Below are 14568 nucleotides of genomic sequence, written 5' to 3'. Positions count from 1 at the left end.
TACCTCTATTATTTCTTCATTCACCATTTTAATGCAGATATAAAGCTACAGTTTCCCCAGAAGGATATGTATGGTCAGAGTGCTAAACTATTCTCTGAACAGAACTGATTACAAATAACAAAATCTCCTCTCTCTTTTTCATTGGTGGTTTTTAATTGCCTTGCAGGAAAAAAATGGACTACTCTAAAATGCAGGAGTCGCTCTTACCCATTTTTAAAAAAAATGTGTTACTTCTTGAGTTTAGATTTAAAAAGCTTGAGGTCAAAAGGAATATTTGTACCCGATAGAATAGGCAACGATTTTCATCAACCTTACAGTGGCAGGCACTTCTACAGGAGGTGAGTGCAGTTGTATTATTTTGTGGCAAATACAATGCTCCAGCTTTAAGTATGTTCCTCCTATTGCCATAAATCTTCCTAAAACTGGTGGTAACACAAGAAAATTTCTTATTGAGTCTAAATTTGGAATGGGATATTATTATCTGTTCAGTCTTCAGTAATCAAAAGGATTATACTGATCCATTCCAAGCTTTATATACTTTACAGGTCAGTATCCAGTTTTAATGTAGGCATTTAAATGGCTCGGTGAAATTCAGACCAGCAGAGAATTTAGCAGCAATAGTTGAGATGAGCCAGATTACGTTGATTTGTGGTGAATTTATAATCATTAAATGAAGGTAAAATCTTGCATAATTTAAATTTATATCATGGCATAGTTTGGATATTTTCATTTTGAGGTTCTACTATATGAATCATTTCAAATTCTTACAGGACAGCTGTTCATGTTTGTTATCATGAGTGCTTGAAATTTAGTAACCATATGGTCACATGAATCCATAATAAGAATTTTGGTGGTACACAACCACCTCTATTCTTACATCAGTACAAATAGATGAATGTTAAGTTGTGTAGCTTTGTGAATGAGAATTTATGGAGCTAGCATGTTTTGACCCATGTACACTTGCTTGTGATTGATTCTGTATCTTGCACAGGCACAATTGTTTCTGGCCATTTGAGAGAGATAATAGAAAATAGACTTTTCAATTGAACAGTAATAAGTTGTTAAAATAGGAAATCAGGGTGTGGGAATTCTGCTGACTACAATTTGGGTAAAAATAGATTTAATCTTCTCAGTGTTGGAGAGATGTTATTTCACTGTTGTGATCAGTGGATAAAAAAAAAATCTTGGCACATTCCCGAACCATCCTTGTCAAGAGTGTATTTTTACTGTTAAAATTGTCAAGACCAGTCCTGTTTTTTTTTAAATAAGACTCCCAAAAGATCAGCACTTAGATTCAACCAGTGACAATTTTTATTTAGCAGAACAAAAAAAAAAAATCTGACAAGTTATTTGGCCTTTAGTATCCATTTTATTAATTTATTTAGTTTTTGAATTCCATTTTTTAAAATTGACATAACTGGCAGGCCATCATAGACGATCTTAGTTCCCCAAGTAAAACATTTAGCAGCCATTTTTTGACTGATTATAATCCATATAATGTGGGTTATCCTGTAACATCATTCACTCTGAAGTTCCAAGATTCAACAAAAGAACGATGAAGGAATGTCAATATCTTTCAAACTCAGGAACTCTGGTGGATCATGTCCTCCCCTTAACATAAAACAGAGCAGGGATTTCATGTATAGAAATTGAACTTCATATTTTCTTTTGATGGGCTAAATATCTCTGTCAATATATGTGCATATAATCATTTTAATAACTCTGCTATGGTAATTTGCAAACAAAGTCAGGCCAGAAACTGGGGCTTCCACAACTGGACCTCATCCAGTTTACTATAGCCAGAACCATTTTTCTGGAGACAATCAGAGATGGACATCAACCTTTAAAGATAGACTGCCCATATCACCCAATATAGAAGCAACTGAAGAAGAAATGGAGAAATTCAGAAGATTGTAGAAGTTGTTGGTTACAAACCACCAATATTGGTTGGTGTGAATGGCATATGGGCAGGTCAGAGTGTATTTCACTCTCTGAAAGATATAAATATACCAAATGGAATTTATGACTGTCAGGGAAAAAGGTTTTTCAGGCCATCAAACGCATATGAGCCGACAGTCCCATTTACCATTTTTAAATTTCCTTTAGCCTATTCTCTCCCATATTTACATCAACTTCATCCTGATTTGCCTGCCATCTCCTACATTAGGGGCAATTAACTTTCATATCAGGATGTCTTTAGGATGTGGGAGAACACCAGAGATGGTAACAGAGAAATTGCAAACTCCACACTGACAGGACCAGAGGAGCTTAGGATTGGACCTGGATCACAGGGGGTGTGAGACAACATTAATGCCACTGCCAAACTTCCCCAAACCCCAACCCCCCACCACTCCCCACTGTGGATCATATACAGTGCTGTCCACAATGTCTGGCGCAAAGACACATTTATTCCTTACACATTTGTGCTCCATCTCCACAGTTTTAATTCCCTGCAAAGGCTGAGGACCCTGTGATATCTGTCTCTGAGGATGACATCAGAGGGTGAATCCTTGCAAGGCAACAGTCCCTGACGGCATACCTAGCAGGGTACTGAAAATCTGCACCAACCAACTAGCCAGAGTGTTCACAGGTATTTTCAACCTCCCATTGCGCCAGTCAGAGGTTCCCACCTGCTTCAAAAGGACATCAATAATCCCAATGGCCATGAAGTGGCATCGTTGGCATAGCAATAGACAATAGACAATAGACAATAGAAGCTGGAGTAGGCCATTTGGCCCGTCGGGCCAGCACCGCCATTTTAGATCATGGCTGATCATTACCATCAGTACCCCTTTCCAGCCTTATCCCCATAACCCTTTCAGTGATCGGGATAGGACCAGATTTGAGTCCAGCACTGTCTGTAAGGAGTCTATAGGTTCTCTCCCTGATTGAATGGTTTCCTCTCACCATTCAAAAATGTGCCGGGGGTGTAAGTTAATGGAATGTAAATTTGGTGACACAGTCTAATGGACCGAAAATACCCATTATCATGCTGTATGTCTTAATTTTAAAAATTGAAAGAGGAGTGTGAGTTGCCTCAATGACTATTGCCTAGTAGCTCCAACTTCTACTGTGATTAAATGGTTTGAGAGGCTGGTCATGGCCAAAATTAACATGTACCTAAGCAAAGATCTGGACCCTCTGCAATTCACCTATCAGCACAATTGCTCCAGAGCAGATGCAATATCACTGGCTCTCCACTCAGCACTGGATCACCTTGAAAATAGCAACTCATACATATGGCTGCTCTTCATTGACTGCAGTTCATCCTTTAACATGATTATTCCTTCAGTGCTGGATGAGAAGCTACAAATTCTGGGCCTTTGCAACCACCCCCCCCCCCCCCCCCCACCTCACCCTCTTTGCAACTGGATCATTGACCTTGTCATCAGAAGACCTCAGCAGGTATGATTTGGAAAGAACATCTCCTCTTCAGTGATAATCAACACAGGCACACTTCAAGGGTGTGTGATTAGCCCACTGCTCTACTCATTATATGCCCATGACTGTATGGCCAGGCACAATTCCAATGCTATCTACAAATTTGGTGATGACACCACAGTTGTCAGCAGATCTAGAAACAGCAATGAGGAGGCATACAGGAGGGAGATAGATCAGCTTGTTGAATGTGTCATGCCAACACTCTTGCACTCAACATTAGCAAAACCAATGAGATAATTGTGGACTTAAGCGGGGAGTCAGGGGAACATGACCCAGTCCTCATTCGAGGGCTCAATAGTGGAGAGGTTCAAGAACTTCAAATTCCTGGGTGTTAACATCTCTGAGGATCTATTCTGCAGCCTCCATGTCGATGCAATTACGCAGAAGGCTCGCCAGTGGCTTTTACCTTGTGAGGTGTCTGAGGAGATTTGGAATATCACTGAAAACTTCCACAGGTGGAGAGCATTCTGGCTGGTAGCATCACTGTCTGGTATTGAGACACCAACGGTCAGAACAAGAAAAAACTCCAGAGGGTTATTAACTTGGCTTGTGACATTCCAGGCACCAGACTTCACTCCATCATGGACAGCTACATGAAGCGATATCTTTAAAAAGTCAGCCTCTATCCTCAAAGACCCCCACCACCCAGGCCATGCCGTCTTCACTCTGCTACCCTCAGGAAAAAGGTACAAGAGCCCAAAGACATGCACTCAGCGGGACAAGGAAAGCTTCTTCCCCGCGGCCGTCAGATTCCTCAATAATCAATGAACCAAAGACACTGCCTTACTTTTCCTGCTCTATTTAAAAAAAAATATTGCTGTAATGTGGTTCATATAAATTTTCTCACTATGACGCTACTGCAAAACACTGGATTTTGTGACTTGTTCATGACAATAAATCCTGATTTTGTTGTCCTGAAATGAGTGGACTATGAATAAAAAGTGCTGCAATTTCTACAAGCCAAAATGTACACAAATACCCTTGAATAAAATCTGGAAATAAGCAATTTAATCACGTGAATTGTTTGATTACAAATGTAGAACTGTGGAGCACTGGGGAAAATAAAGGAAAAACGGTGTCTTTGTCCCAAACATTCAGGAGGGCACTGTACTATTACAAATCAAGTAGTTTGAACCTACTGCAACTAAGATCGATAGTTTATTCCAGATATATGGAATTATTTGACTTTAAGTTCTTCATTCACTATGATGGAGATTCAGCCTTGTTCTCGACCATCAGACAGAGATTTATTTGGATTCTAGTTCAGTCACTTAACTGCTATACTTTTGTACCATAGGGCTTTATAAAAAAATTTGCCCCTGAATTCTCTTGTACAAAGTCTTTTAATGTACCTCCCACATTAAGAACAGCATCAAAAATAAACAGCTGTTTATATAATTAACTCTTAAAAGCTAGAAGTGAAGGTTGGATTGGATTCAGCTGCTTACAATAAACACAGATTTTATTGCATTCTGACCAAACCTCTGGCCTAAGATCCAACAGGGCCCTTCTGGGGACCCATGAATTTGGCTGGAACATTGGTTCTTTCAGAAATGCTGAATTAGACCACTGCTTTGTTTGCAAAATTCAGATCCTGGCTCTTCTGAAGTATCTGCCAGAGTGAGATTTTATTTTCATTTGTTTTCATTCTTGAGAGGTGAGTATTAAAAGAATGACCTCATTTATTGTCCATTTATAGTTGGTAATCATAAAATGAAGGTAGTCCTCTTGTAGTTAGCTGAGTATGATGATTATGAATTCTCATCGGCTGTAGTATAACCCTGTTTTTTTTCAATTGAGCACTTTGGGGACAGATGGGATTTGGCTCATTGTAACTTTTGGCACTATAACTGACCCTGATCACAGACTGTGGTTTCAAATGCCTTCTGGAGAAAAGTAATCCAATTTTGGTTGCTATAACAGAGGATTGAATCAAAGTGATTATTTTAAAATCATAGACTGTAAGATAATTGAACATAATTACCTATGTGCAATACTTCAAATAGAACCTTTACTGAACTGGAGTATTTTAGTTGCTACATGCCACTTACAGAAAATTGCTTTCCTGATGTAATGGTGAAATGAAATTAAACACTGATAGTCTCTGCTATTTGGAAGCGAGAATGGTCTTCTCAGAATCAGTGTACAATCCAATGAGTGACCATGCTTTTTTGTATTAATTTGCATTCATCTGTGTCACTTGGGTTTTAAGCTGTCTCCCATGTGCAGACCATACATTTGATTGACTTTGCTTCTTGACAAATAAAATGGCTGGGAAAAAATGCAGACAAGTTACTATATGCAGGAATGGGCTCCAGGAACCGTTGTCCTGCTTCCAGTGCATCAGTTTCTAATCAGACCAAAATAATATTCTATGCACATTTTTGAAAAGGAAATGTGCAATGTTCTTGCATTTATTTATTACATGCATAGAGTTATTCAAATTTTGAATTAAGGATGCAATTTTACTGTTCAGTGGCTTAATACCACCAAATTATAGAAGATTTATCGAACTGGAAATGAATTGGCTTTTGCATTGTCCACTAAATCTCATCTTGTAATTGCCTTATGAAATGAAGTTGGGAACAGAAGGTGACCTCAGGAAAACTGGTTACTAATTTCTAATCAACCCATAAAAATGAATATGGAGTAACATATAAATTTTAAAAAATAGATACAACTTGAAAATAAAGTTAGAGATTGCTTTCTTCTTAAAACATTTTTTTATTGAGTTTAACATGTAAATCCTACATTCAAAGTCATCTAATATAACAAACAGCAAATTGTATCATGTACACATCACAAACTGAACATATAATGTAAATCAGAAACATCCATAATTGTTTATTGAATTTATTTCTTTAAGATATCAAATTCAATCACTATGGCAATTAACAATTTATTCCTTTCTCATAATATATCCCAATATAGTTCTGGATAGAAAATAGTTGAGACTAAATTAGACAATCCTTTTCTCTAAGGAAAGGATGGATTCTATGCAAATGAATGATGAACCATGACTACCATATTAAACCCATATTAACTAAGTAATCCAAAAAAAAATCCTGTCTAATCTAACCCCTTCCTCTAAACAAGGTTAACTTGTAAAATTGTAAAGATATGGATTGAATAGCAACATTCAGACACCAGACCGAGTCTCTGGAGCTTCCAAACTTCTTAAGTCTTCCAATTATGATAGAAATCTATGCATGGGCCCACATATTGTCAAATTGAAACTTTATATCTTTAATGTTGTATCTAATTTTCTCCAAGCTTAAACAGGATATAACATCATGTAACCACTGAGCATGAGTGGGGGAGAGTCATCATTCTATTTCATTAAAATTGCTTGTCTTACAAGGTAAAAGGTAAAATTTTCTCATGGGTTGAAGTCAAGAGTATATCCTCTTGAGCAAAACCAAAAAAAAAGCAATGAGAAGGCGAGGTTCTAATTTAATTTTTTTTTAGAATCTTTAATAATTTTTTTTATTTCAAATTCTTCTAAATAGGACATTCCCAAAATATATGAATCAATGAGGCTTCAAAAATTTTAAATTCATCACATCTGAGTTAAAACAAAGTAATTTGACTTCGGACACGTGTATCTTATTGGAACAAACAATGCTGTGCACAAAATAAAGATTCATTAATCAAGTTAAGAATAGAAAACCAATCTTGGTCTTAAAAAGGTTATATTCAATTCTTGTTCCCAATCATTCTTAATCCCAGTCATTGAGGGTGCTTTTAAATCTAAATGTTATTATAAATAATCCATATTCATCCACACTGGGAGAACTGCAAATCAAAAAGTATATTATTTTTTGAGAATTGAGAAAATCAGAAAGCTTAGACTGAACAAAATGCCTAACTTGTAAATATCTTAAAGAAAAAAATGTCTATTGGGTAACTTAAATTCGGCTTTCAATTAATTTTTCAAAAGAAGCAAAATTCTCTTGTATAAAAAGATCTTTATAACTTTTGATACCTAATCTAAACCATTCCCTAAAACCTCCATCTAACAAAAAGTGCTGAAAAAGATGGGTATCTATAATTGGACTGGCAAGAGAAAAACTATCATGGCCAAAACATTTCCTAAATTGTGACTATATTCTCAACCTATTTCTCATTATCTGATTATGTGTCAATTTGGAAGAGGAGATGGGTAAAGAGGAACTTGAAATAGCTAACATAGATGACTTTTTAGAGAAATTCAATTCCATTTCTACCCAATGTACCAATAAAAGTAGATTATTTATGTTAACCTATCTAAGATTTGGAAATGATGATCCCCATTCCATTTAGCCTTTGAAGATGAGCTTTATTTATGAGAGATAGTTTACCTTGCCATATAGATGAGGAAATAAACAATTCCACTGTATCAAAAAAGATTTAGGAATGAAGATTGATAAAGCTTGAAAATCGAAACATTAGGTAAAACGTTCATTTTAATCAAATTGATACATCCAATCATTGTAATGGATAAAGATGATCCCAATAGTAATTCTTTAGTCTGATTAGATGATACCAAACAGTTTTCTATCAATAAATTTTTGACTTTCTGTAATTGTAATTCCCAAATTTCTAAATTAGTCTTTCACTATTTTAAACAGGAATTTGAAATATCTTGAAAAAGATCCTTTTAGTGGTAATTGTTCACTCTTATGCAAATTTAATTTATAACCCAAAAACTTGCTAACTTGCATAAGCAAAGTTAATATATTTGGTATAGAAATGTTAAAGGAGATGCTCAACTCTATTTCTAGTTATTCCTGTAAAACCTCTGCTCTCTCAAAGAGCAACAGCTAAAGGTTCCAATGCCAAGTCAAAAAGATTCCGACTCATCACTAGATAGCCCAAGACTTCATTATTAGGATGCTGGTGACTGGACCAGGATCCACGAGGGTGCCGATGGCGTGCAGGGCTCAGCTCCCAAAGAGCCTTGGGCACTGAACAGCTTTCTAATAGTTTTGGAGATTTGGCGGAAGGTGACATGGATGATTTGGTGGTCGGGTTCGCCATTGCACAGAACAGCTATGGAGGAGAAGGTGGCAGGATCCATGGATGTTTTTTTTGTGTCACTTTTCTTTCTTATTGTGATAGTAGTTCTGGATTAATAGCACCTTTTTGTGTGCCTTAAAAAGGCAAATAAAGGAAAAATAATTTTGTGTAATTTGGTGGACATGACAATAAACAGAATCTTAGAACATCCAATCCAAGAATGCTCATAGTTTCCAGTGGCATAGTTTGTAATCCCCAAGTGATTCCCATCAAACCACTCCTTTCGTTTCCAGCTGGAGTTGGCCAAGGATCTCTTCACGTGATAATTATAATAAACTCCTGTGCAGTTCAGAGTTTGTGAACACATTGTGACTCCTGTTCATTTTTGTCATCAGATCATCTGACATCTATCACTGGAGTCTCATGCCCTTCAGCATTAATCTTGGGGCAGAGTTATGTTGCCACTGGTATTTTGCAGCTTGGGGTGATAGATGTAATAGTGTGGATTGGACTTTGGAATAAATGAACTCTGATCAAGATATTCAAATAAATTTATGATGTCATTTTTGCAATTCTGGGATTTTTTTTCCCCATGCAGGTTATAAATATAAAATGACATTCATTTGTGACATTCAATTTAGTTCCACGGTACATGAGCTGTTCAAGTAGCTTACAAGTGTCGTTGAAACATGTACATAAATAACAGCTCTATGTTCACAATTATTCAGTTGCTGATAAGCAGACTTCTAACATAATTAATATTTCTTTGGCTTGGCTTCGCAGATGAAAATTAAGGAGGGGTAATGTCCACGTTAGTTGCAGGCTTGTTTGTGGCTGACAAGTCCGATGTGGGACAGGCAGACATGGTTGCAGCGGTTGCAAGGGAAAATTGGTTGGTTGGGGTTGGGTGTTGGGTTTTACCTCCTTTGTCTTTTGTCAGTGAGGTGAGCTCTGCAGTCTTCTTCAAAGGAGATTGCTGCCCGCCAAACTGAGAGGCGCCAAGATGCACGGTTTGAGGCGATATCAGCCCACTGGTGGTGGTCAATGTGGCAGGCACCAAGAGATTTCTTTAGGCAGTCCTCGTACCTCTTCTTTGGTGCACCTCTGACACGATGGCCAGTGGAGAGCTCACCGTATAACACGATCTTGGGAAGGCGATGGTCCTCCATTCTGGAGATGTGACTTACCCAGCGCAGTTGGATCTTCAACAGCGTGGATTCGATGCTGTTGGCCTCTGCAATCTCAAGTACTTCGATGTTAGGGATGAAGTCGCTCCAATGAATGTTGAGGATAGAGCGGAGACAACGCTGGTGGAAGCGTTCTAGGAGCCGTAGGTGATGCCGGTAGAGGACCCATGATTCGGAGCTGAACAGGAGTGTGGGTATGACAACGGCTCTGTATTCGCTAATTTTTGTGAGGTTTTTCAGTTGGTTGTTTTTCCAGACTCTTGTGTAGTCTTCCAAAGGCGCTATTTGCCTTGGCGAGTCTGTTGTCTATCTCGTTGTCGATCCTTGCATTGGATGAAATGGAGCAGCCAAGATAGGTAAATTGGTTGACCGTTTTGAGTTTTGTGTGCCCGATGGAGATGTGGGCTGGTAGTCATGGTGGGGAGCTGGCTGATGGAGGACCTCAGTTTTCTTCAGGCTGACTTCCAGGCCAAACATTTTGGCAGTTTCCGCAAAACAGGACATCAAGCGCTGAAGAGCTGGCTCTGAATTGGCAACTAAAGCAGCATCGTCTGCAAAGAGTAGTTCACGGACAAGTTTTTCTTGTGTCTTGGTGTGAGCTTGCAGGCGCCTCAGATTGAAGAGACTGCCATCCGTGCGGTACTGGATGTAAACAACGTCTTCATTGTTGAGGTCTTTCATGGCTTGTTTCAGCATCATGCTGAAGAAGATTGAAAAGAGGGTTGGTGCGAGGACACTGCCTTGCTTCATGCCATTGTTAATGGAGACTGGTTCAGAGAGCTCATTGCTGTATCTGACCCAACCTTGTTGGTTTTTGTGCAGTTGGATAACCATGTTGAGGAACTTTGGGGAGCATCCAAGGCGCTCTAGTATTTGCCAAAGCCCTTTCCTACTCACGGTGTCGAAGGCTTTGGTGAGGTCAACAAAGGTGATATAGAGTCCTTTGTTTTGTTCTCTGCACTTTTCTTGGAGCTGTCTGAGGGCAAAGACCATGTCAGTAGTTCCTCTATATCTATATTAATATAGATATTAATGATCAGCTGAACTACAATATGTACTGGAAGCTGCAAATTATATTGATAAAGTTTTTGATTCCAATGAGAAATTAAAAGTTATGGAATCTTGAGGACAATGCAAGTTTCAGGAAGTCCTTCTTGTCAGATAATGCATAGAGGAGCTCAAATGGGTACACTGCAATTCATAACATGTTTTGCATGCCCAATTCCACTGGAACTTGCATCCATGCCTGTATGGTCCATGGAGAGAGTGAGCAACTCCTGCACATGCAGTTCTTCTTTCTCATTATGAGACATGCCTCATTGAAGCATGAAGAGAACTCAGCTGAGCCACATGAAGACAATGCCCTTCAAGTAATGCTCTCCTTTAGCCAATCACCCTAATTACCCCCTGCAAGTGGTAGCACACCGAACTCAGCTTTTTCAAAATTTGCTGTCCACATGTTCCATCCTTCTGAACTGTCTTACTCCAATAGTCAATTGCTACACCCACATGTTCTCTGCTGCCCAATCCTCGCCTCCTAGGCACCATTCCACCCAACTAAGATCCCAGCTCAACCCTGCTTCCTTTTCCTGGCCCAAGCCCTGTATGAAATCTTGCCCAATCATTCCCCACCTCCCTAGATCCATGAAATACTACTCCTGTTGGTATAGGTCAGTTGTGAACCTACTTCTCACATAGTCTGATGGTGGGCTTACCTGAGGTTCTGTTTACTTCACAGTGGTGAAGCATGCAAAGGAGAAGTCTATTCAAGGGCAAGTACTGGCCACTGGCACATAGTTATCTTGGGACTTGTTCAGTACTGAATCATACAATGGTAGGCCCTCAAACTGAAGAGCCATAGGCATGGTGCATATTGAGAGTTTAATGTGTCAATTAAATTTGTATTTATTGGGCAGCATTATTTTCTACTTAACTGACTTAATCTGCATTTTCACCAAATAGACTGAGTCAGTCCAATACAAAATAGCAGTTGTGGTTTGAGGCAATGCACAGTCAGTACCTGGTGCATTGAACCCTTTGACCTTGAAATTCTCATGGGTAGAACAAAGTTTAAATGTACTGAACAGCATATTGCAAAATACAATCAGGAACTTGGTGTCCGTTTCACGAAGTTCAACGTTTTCCTTTCAGGTTATCTGAGGTGCTAGCAAATTGAGACACTGGACTTGCAGCTGAGATTCAGTCTCTCTCTGAGTAATGCTTCTTTGATTTTCATTCTCCATGTATGATCAACAATGGTATAGGCCACTCATGGAGAATTAAGCCTTCACGACATGCAGGGCCACCTTCAGTGTCAGTTGAAAGCAATCTGTCTGAAAAGGTCCTTGGTCACAAGTCTGGTAGTTCACTTTAATTTAAAAAAAATGTCCTTAATTGCATCTCTGTCACAGGCTTCCCTGCTTGATCACAGTACTGACAATGAAACTCCTCACTTTCTACCTTAAGTGGCTGATCATGATCCTGCCACCCACTGCCAGTTCTCAGCTGGCCTTGCAGTGCAGAACAAAAGGAGAAGGTCCTTTTGTGTGCACCATTTCTTCTGCTGCACAATCCAAGACTCATTTATCATTCCTTTCCAAACACTGCGACATTTGGAGTCTCGTTACTGTGATGTTTCTTTTAATGTAATAAAGAAACCTGGGTTATTTTAAAACAACTATATTAGCTAAAGCAGAACTCACTCAGGACTGTGTGGAGCCATCTATCTTGAATCCAACTGAGCTGCAACAAACTAGTCTCTGACTCCCTCTAGTGACTGGGAGGATCTCTAGCATGTTGTCATTACAATTACTTTGCAATTTACATTCTCATAGGCTGCACATTCTCATGTCATTTTGTTGTTGAAAAATTAGAACTTAAATAACTTATTTGCACATAAAATGTAGGTGAATTATGCAAATCATAATATCCATCTGGATTAATGATTTACCATCTGTGTTGGTCCATGTCTTTGTTTGTATGCAGTAAAATTCTGTGACTCCGTGTCACCATTTGGATTTAGAAAGCCAGGAATTGATTCCTTCACAAAGTATAATTGAAGGAAATCAGAGAATGCAGGAAAGCATTTCCACTGGGGGTTTGAAGTCTGGAGCATGATGGATTTTCCTGGCTGCACGCTGATGCTTTTAATGAGGTGAAATTTTACATTGTCTCCAGTGTTTTTCTGCTTTTTGTTAAATGGAGCTTCAACTTCCTGCCCAAATTCATCCCACCATTTTCATTCACTATTACTTCTTCCTGTTCATTAGGTTCACTATGTTTTCTCCATTGTATATAGTTACGATTGAGTACTGTATGTATGGAGCTGGCCTGCCCACTGATGAGTCGTACCCTATGACTCCTCACCCGTGGTCCTGGGCCATAAAGGTCGAGCCACCTCTCCCTTCCCACCATTCCTATACCTGGATCCGTGCCAGCGAGGTACTTCTGTACATCAAAGCCTATTGTTCCCTCAGCCTAGTCTTTGTGATTGCTGGTAATTTATTATTTTTCACACTATGAACCATATTGACCAAAATACACACAAACATTTCCCTCTTGAATATACACAGTGTCATTTTCTCCCCTATCCCCCCCTTCCCTCCCTTCCCTTCCTCCTTCACCCCCCCTCCCCACCCACTCAACGTTCAACTTATATAATACATTAAACCTATTAAACAATGTCATCACACAATGAAAATAAACAAGAAATTTGTGTCTTCTACTTTTGCATACTGGGTCAGTTCATTTCGTCATCTTCTCCTTCTGTCATTTTAGGTAGTGGAGGTCCGTGGTAGGACTTCTCTGTTGTGTTCCATGTACGGTTCCCAAATTTGTTCAAATACTGTGTTATTTCATTGGAAAAAATAACATAATTTTTAAAAAGTGATTTTTGATGTGAAAGACCCACTACATCTCTTACATCCTCAAGGGTGTAGCAACATTTCCTTACAGTTGTGGCTCAAAATTTCTGCCCTGTTATATTAGTTCAAAGGTTGCATGTCTTGGCAAGAGAACACAGATGCTGAAATCTTGAGCAAACAGTGAGAAGGTGGAGGAAATTAATGGGACAGGCTGCATCTATAATATATTTATATACTTGTATCCTCTCGAATTTTCAATGTACCTCATGCTTTGGTCATTGTACTTTTCATCTCGTCTTCAGATACCTTTCTTTCCAGCATCCATACCCTATTTTTTTCCTCCAATGTAATTCCCACTAGCCACCCAGAAGCATTTGGTGACCTGTTTCTCATTCTGTTTCCCGGCCATATCACTGCAGAACCAAGAGTTTGTATGCATTTTCTGGTCATGGATAACAGCATTACCTTTCTTTGACCTAATCATCATTTTGCTTCTTCCATATTTCCTATTTTTCTTTCACTGTTCTGTTTTTGTTCTTGCTTCTTTGTATTATTACTTCCATTTGCTATCCAAAAGGTTTGTATAATGTTTATTTTCTCACATGGTGTGGTAGGATGGAGGGAAACCTAGCTCCAAGGAAGCAGAAATTGGGAGGATGTAGGCCCTTGAGTTTGGAGGAGCAGCCAATAATTTTGTTGCTACTGTTGCACTCTTGGCAGCCGCTGAATCTTGGGAATTCCAATCTTCTCCAAAGTTGTCCAATGTGATTGTTTGTTGGCATTTGGCAGTCAACTAAAAGCTGGCATCTGTTTTGGTGGGTAAGAGGTTACACATTGTCTGCCAGGGCTGTCAGATGGTGAGCCACTCCCGAAAACTATGCTGTTGTTTAATTCAGGCTTAGGTGTGTTTGCTGGGGAGGAGTGAATGGAGGGGTCCAGACTTTGATTTCCACAAGGGAAACCAGATGGCATCATTTGAAAGGAAATTAAAATCTTTAGGTGTGAAAATGGACAGAGCAGATGGCTCAAATATCTTTTTTGAACAACTGTAATTTCAAATTTGAATGACGCTAGCTGAT

The 14568-nt window shown here is 38.9% G+C and overlaps 1 protein-coding gene across 4 annotated transcripts in view; it reads left to right on the top strand.

Moving 5' to 3' along the window:
- The window catches only part of clstn2a (calsyntenin 2a), a 453983-nt gene that overhangs the window by 64181 nt on the left and 375234 nt on the right, over nucleotides 1-14568 (top strand). The gene's annotated exons all lie outside the window — the stretch shown is intronic.

This window comes from Narcine bancroftii, chromosome 9 (assembly GCF_036971445.1).
Source record: "Narcine bancroftii isolate sNarBan1 chromosome 9, sNarBan1.hap1, whole genome shotgun sequence".
In the NCBI taxonomy this organism is placed as follows: Eukaryota; Metazoa; Chordata; class Chondrichthyes; order Torpediniformes; family Narcinidae; genus Narcine; species Narcine bancroftii.
Note: the sequence above shows the minus strand (reverse complement) of the source record. Positions and strands in the feature narration are given on the sequence as shown.